This window comes from Blennius ocellaris (assembly GCF_963422515.1).
Source record: "Blennius ocellaris genome assembly, chromosome: 5".
NCBI classification, from domain to species: domain Eukaryota; kingdom Metazoa; phylum Chordata; class Actinopteri; order Blenniiformes; family Blenniidae; genus Blennius; species Blennius ocellaris.
In genome coordinates this window covers 8,736,889-8,743,789 of record NC_137654.1, presented here as the reverse complement: position 1 = coordinate 8,743,789, position 6,901 = coordinate 8,736,889, and positions in this window count along the sequence as shown.

Below are 6,901 nucleotides of genomic sequence, written 5' to 3'. Positions count from 1 at the left end.
GTGGGCCCACACTGGATGCTGTTATTTGCTCAGTGCCCCTAGCGGGAATCGAACCAGGGTCTCCCGTGCACCAGTCCCTTGCCTTGCCACCTGAGCTATCGAGTCACTATGTGTATATGTATATATACAAGATGTACCTATCTGTGCATATAGGTCCATATATGTGCATAAAATATAGGAAAATGACCAATTTTATATATGTCACATATATTCAAAACCTATATGTTTATATAGGTTCTGTCCATGTGGGACTTTCCATATATGCAGCCCATATATTGTCATATATGTGCATATATGCAGCATTTATGTGCATATATGCTGCATATATGTGCATATATGCAGCATATATATGGTCATATATGTACATATATGTGCATATATGCAGCATATATATGGTCATATATGTGCATATATGTGCATATATGCAGCATATATATGGTCATATATGTGCATATATGTGCATATATACAGCATATATATTGTCATATATGTGCATATATGCTGCATATAGGTTTCATATATGTGCATATATCCTCATATAGGTTCTTTCCATGTGGGTAGGAGGTAGTATTGTTCGTTTTTGTAATCAAACCACACACACATCTGCAGAGAGAACATTAACAATGTCGAATTGAGACATTCACATGGATAGACAATAAAGTTGGATTGGACTCCCAATGACAAAACCAAAATGTATGCCACAAGAGGCTGCCATGTTTTTTTATTGTCCATCTACTCGCTCATGTGTAGTGGCAGCGTTTTCAAAAAGTTGTGTTTTGCGCCATTTACACGAAAACTGAGTCGGAGCATTTTCGAGAAAGCTCCACCCTGGGAGCCAATTTCAAAAACTTGCATTTTCAGCGGCTCCAAGCACCCAGTTGTCATGGAAATGGACTCCCACCACACTCCAAACGTTTTGCGTTTTGACTTGAAAACCTTGTCGTGTAAACGGGGCCTCAATGTTTAATCGAATATCGAGACGTGTGTCTGGGTATTTCTATTCAGGCTTCTTGATTTATCCTGCATGCGTTCATATTTCTCATATTAACATTCAGTTGTGATGTGCCCAGATTAAACAGAAAACAAAAGCTGAAGTTTTTATAATCTATACCCAGGGACCAGTGTCTGTTTTTGTAACCTTGGTGTAGGTTGATAACACAAGCTTTGCCAAATAGACTTTTGTGACTTTCAGCAGCCATGACGCAGGAATGCGGCGTCTGTCATAGCTGGGGGAAGGAAGAAAAAAAAAAGGAAGAGGACAATTGTTTCAATAAACAAACACAACAAGAAGAAAAAAAAATCATTTGTTCTCTTGTCATTTCCATTTGGAGATCTGTGAAAAATCCATTTCCAGGCCGTGTCTGGCGGGATAACTACGTGTCAGGAACGTTCTCCAGCGCCTCGGATGCTCCTGCCGGCTGGCCTTGTACTCCTTGCAGATTGGATTGGTGCAGATGCAGTTGTAGCAAAAGGCAAAACATCGAAGTTTGAACCAAATTACTGGAGAAGACAGCAACCTCCAAAGGAGATCAGTGGTGTCAGTTTGCATTTGCTTTGTTAAAGATTTGTAATGATTATAGCGCGGGAGCTGTGTAACTCTCTGCCCTCTTGAAATAACTTGAAGGAGTCAAACGTCTTGGAACGCTGCTTTGTTGACTGAATCTGGTGTGTAAATAATCATGATGTTGACCTCAGACCCCTGTAACTGACCCAGTGTTGATTTCTCTCTTCCGCCTGACAAGAGCTCACCGCATCCCGAACACATGCCGGTCAAAGAACGCAAGATCAGTCTGCTGCTCCTCCTGCAGGGAGCTTCCCTCACATCTCGACACAGGCACAGACAAAACTAAAGAAGATATACTATTTGAGTTAAAAAAAAAAAAGAGTAAAAGCTTTGCAGGCTTTCCCAAACATGTGCAAGACACCTCAATAACAAGCACCATAATCGCAAGTATTGGCAGGAATATGAGTCAGACCCTCGGTGTAGATATTCTGTCGGCTCTTGTGTACTCCAGTCGTTCTGCGTTCTGCATCACAGATGGAAGAGCAAGAGGAATCGCTCAGTTTGAGCTGCAGCAACAACAACAACTGGGTGAAGTTATAGGTTGCATCAATTTCAAATAACCTGAACTCAAAATATTCGGTCGCCTTCTGCTTTAAGTTTTACACGTACTCAATTTAAGACCCATGAGATTTGCTTGGCATGGACACAAATATCAGTATCAGCTGAAATTGGATCGACGAGATAATCAGTGGCTTTTAAAATGTGGAATGATGATCACCATAACAGAGATAAAACCGCTTCGATAGGCTTTCTACAGAACCAGACTCGGAGGTGGCGGCTTTCTGGTGTTCTGGTTGGGGTTAGGGGTAGAAAGAGAGAAAGTGACTGAGACGGCCTGCATAAAAGCAACGGAGTTATGACAAAGTTGGTTACAGATTATGGGGAGGGGTGACGGACCCTGGTTTGGTTCGGGGGTGACCCGAGCAAGAAGCATCAAACGGATTGTCATAACAAAGCCATAGATCCACTCGCTGCAGACGTGATGGGGGCAGGAGCCTCAGGCCACGAGCGTTCCGCTCCACTGTCAGCGATCCTGCCTTTCCTACGGCCGGAATGCAAATTGACCACAATGAAAAATGACAATGGAAAGCAACAAGAACTACCGATGCTATTAATATTCTAATAATCCACAAGTGAGCTGCAATGCCTGTCGTTAAGAGACGGCTTAAAGGAGGACGGAAAGAAGAAAAATGCCTGAAGTGTGTGTGTGTGTGTGTGTGTGTGTTTGCATGCGTGCGTGCGTGTGTGTGTTTGCGTGCGTGCGTGCGTGCGTGAGGCAGATATCGTAGGGGCATGTGGGCCCTAATCGAAAATGGCAGCGTTGTCTCCCATTCCATTTGGAATGTAGTGCAGAAAGACAGTTTTTAAAGTTGCATGCTGCCTCAGTCAGGAGAAAACCTCTTAGCAGAGCACCAGGCGCACACGCACACCCGTACATCTCGGGCAGTCCTATCCGATGCTGACCGAGCCGTCATGGAAAAAAAAAAAAAAAAATGAATAAATGGATGACATGTGGCATTATTTTGAAGACAGGGAGAGGGGGTGGGGGTGGGGTCTTACCTAGGAGAAGAGAGTGGGGGAGAAAAAAAAGATTACGAGATGGAAACAAGAGTGAGCGATTGTCAAAAGAGGGGAAGGAGGAGGAGGAAACTGGTGACAAATTGCAAATGCTCCCTCGCAGCTCTGACTGACAGACCAATCATCTTGCCAGCGCATCTCGAGGCAATGCCTGGCTGACTGTTATTAATTGAAATGTGATTGGAGGATAGAGGTGGTGGAGGGGTTTGGCCACCGTTCTCACATCTAATCCGCATCAGAGCAATTAATAAAGCACCCGCTCCTCTCCCACCCTTCCTCTCATCAGCGCTGATATTTCCAATGGTGGCTAGAAATTAAAAAAAGCAGGAAGAAATAATTGAAAAGGGATAATTCCGTGTGGAGCGCTGGAGGGGGGGTGGAGGGGGCGAGTGATGGAATTGGTAAAGGAGGGATTAATTTGTGCAGCCATTCACTGGTCGGCCCAGGAGGGTTTTTCTTCTTCTTCTTTTGGGTAAATTCCTGGGGGATTTTTTTTTTTTTTTAATGGCCAAAATCTCCTGACTCACTTTCATTCATTGCATGTCCAAAGCAAAGCAGGGAGAGGATAGAAAAAGGAGCGACAGTCTCCAGGTTTATTAACCTTCTTCTTTCATCATGCCTTAAATTGGCAGCTGGTGTTAGCAGAAGTACTTTGCTAGATTATGTTAACTTCAGGTCCCAAAGTAAAGGCTATACTTTTGCCTTCTGCAAAATGTTAATAGACCATGTTGTACTAATTTGATCGGGCAGGTTATTTGGCTGCTTGATGCACAAGTTGAATGAGTTTTATAAAGTACAGGACGCTTGAGATGATCACAATACAACCTTGGTATGTGCATTCAGTTTGTAAAGATCCCCTTGGAGACACATAGTGATTGGAAGAATTAAACATTTCATGAGAAGAATTGTTAATAGTTTTTAAGGATATTTCAGTGGTCAGTTTTCAGTAAATGCGCTTTATTGTTACAAAAAAAAAGACATTAAAATCATTCAGTGAGATATGTTTAAACAAAATCTGGAAAAGTGTAAAACTTAACAAAACTACTTGTATTTTTAACGATGTATAGCGTCAAAATAGGTTGCATTTGCCGCTGAAGGATATTATCCAATGTTGTTGACACATTAACAAAGTCCTACTATGTGATGTGTTGTTGCCAATGAAGATGGGCAACACAAATTCCCAATGTTTCTATTGTCTCTTGTTTTGTGGTTGCTGTCAATAAATATGATATCACAACATTTTATAACTGATCACATTTTCCAAATGGAAACATCCATCAGGTAGTCTTATGGACGTACTTTTCCAAGTCAAGGACAAATGAGACTATTCACTTTGTGAAGGAAGGCCAGAGGCGAAAGAGCACAGAAGAACTGCTCTGCTGGTTTATTCACCACAGCCTGAGACCGGGCGATGACGGTTCAACTGGAGACGCAGCTAAAAATGCCACCATCACCCAGTCCAGGCTGAGATCTGACACAATCTTGAGGACAACAAAGCAACTCTTCCTGCTGGGGGAAGAGGGAGGGAGGAAGAGGGAGAAGTACCAGGAGCTGGTAGAGGACTGTAGTAGGAATGGCTGGAGGATCAGGTGAATATCAGCAGAAGTGACCAGTCGGGGATTTGTCAGCCAGTCTCTGAGCAAGGTCTACAGCTCCGACTGGAGAAAAGCCATCATTGAGGCTTCGGAGGAGAAAGCATCCGGACGGCTCTGGCTGCAGACGGGTGAGCAGTGAGCTCGATACATCGCCACTTCGACACAGGCTTAGGTCTGATCAGGCCAGTCCAGTCGCCTGGAGGAGAATGTGTGTTGTAAGGCACGAAACACTCAGTGATTGGACACGTCATCTCTGTTGTTTCCTGCAAAGTTGTGGATCAGGAGATTTTTCTATAACCTTGCATTAGCTGCCAATTAGCTTGAGTCTCTGATAATATAAACAACGTTGCGTAGGAAGCTTGTCGCTTTCCGCTGCGGTCTGCTGGCGTGCACCCGAAGAGAAAATTGTCCGCATCATTGCCAATTTTTGTGCCAAGTTGCTCATTGTGACCAGAAAATAAACATTACCAATGGGTTTTCTGCGGTTTCGACCAATCTGTCCACACCCCTTGTAGAACTACTTTGTTGCACATAAAACCTTAACGCAAAACTTCAAGGGAGGAAGGTACTGTACAGACATTAGCCACATACCTATACGTACTCTACTGTCGTCGCAGTAGCATACCTAGACCTCAAGGCAATGGTCAAAACTGGCCTGCCAGCAATAACATCTGGCTCGCCAGATGATTTGTTTCACGGAGGCTATAAAACCATCCATTGACTTCTCAGTAGCCAGCTCCTCCAAAAGAACCTGTTTGAAAAGAATCTGTTTTGTGAAAGTGTGAACGTTGCAATTCCGACTTTTGCACACCGGATGCTGATGTCTGTCTGACGACGACCGCTGTCTGAAAGGTCAAGACGCATGCATGCGACTTTCGAATCATTGACGTGAGACGGAGATTAGTGTCTTGTCTTGTGAGTTGCCAGGACAGACGCTGACAGATGTATTCAAGCGCCTTCCTTGACATCCTGAAGTTGTGGATGAACTCTGTGACGGAATCTCAATTCCTGATTCCGGAGTGGTGGGATTCGTGTCACAATCCCACCACTCCGGACTCCGACTCCGCATCCACTTGTACAGACGTAACAGTTGACGCTCCACAAAAGGATGAGGTCTCTTTTTTTCATCATTCTCGTCCCTCAATCCATTGCTCAACCACTTGAAAATGGACATACAGACGCAGAACAGTGTAGCATCCGTATCCGTTTCCCCTAAACAGGCTCTTGGCGTAACATCACGCTTTCTGCGGCGTGTCCAGGTGCCTTTGGGGTCACTACCACTACAGTCTGACGGAGGTTGTGTTTAAAATGTAGTGTCAACAATCATACAGAGAAATCCGATCCAAGCAAGAAATCACAACTGAGCATCAAGGCTAAATTAGCTTAGCAACCGATATCATTCAGCTGTTTGCTTAGCCACTGGCATTATTAAACCATTTCTTTGTGCCCCCACCCCCCCAAAGATTCTCTCCCTGCTGCATCCCCTCAAACATAATCACCGTGTGACAGACTTGAATAGAGACGCTGGATTTGACTGTATTATCTCTTTGTCATAAAAAACTGACTGACAACTAAGTTTTTTTTTTTTTTTTTTAGTATTAGTAATTGCAGAAATTGTGAGAAAAAGTTGAGCCTGTTGCAAACAGCAATGTCTCGTATTGGTTTGTCCTCCACTGCAGCCTCTGGCATCCTGGGAGCCCTGTTTCTTATATAAAGCTTTGGAGACTCAAATCCCTTTCTCTGTTCCAGGTAGAAAGTTGACGAGATTAGGTGAGAGGGCAACCTCACCGTGAGTGGCAGCTTTTATTGCAGCAGAATTTATTAGATGCATTATTTTTCCCTTTAGAAAACAAATCTTTTTTGTCAGTTTCACCCTGACATTCTCCATCTCGCGGAGAGCACTTGTTCTGTGTAGGCACGCAAATACGTGCGCACACCTATTGCGAATGCCATCTCGATAGAAAAAAAATGACTCCTCTATTGAGCATAGGCTGTCATTATAAGCAAAGCTGCATTATTGTGAGCCTCCGTATAGCGGCGCGTTGGGGGGGGGGGAAGCTCTGAAAGGACTTCTGCACTACATAGAAATACCATACAAAACTTAAGGTCTTCGTTCTTTCACTGCAACCTTGGCCTTTTATATTCAGCGAAAAAACTCACAACT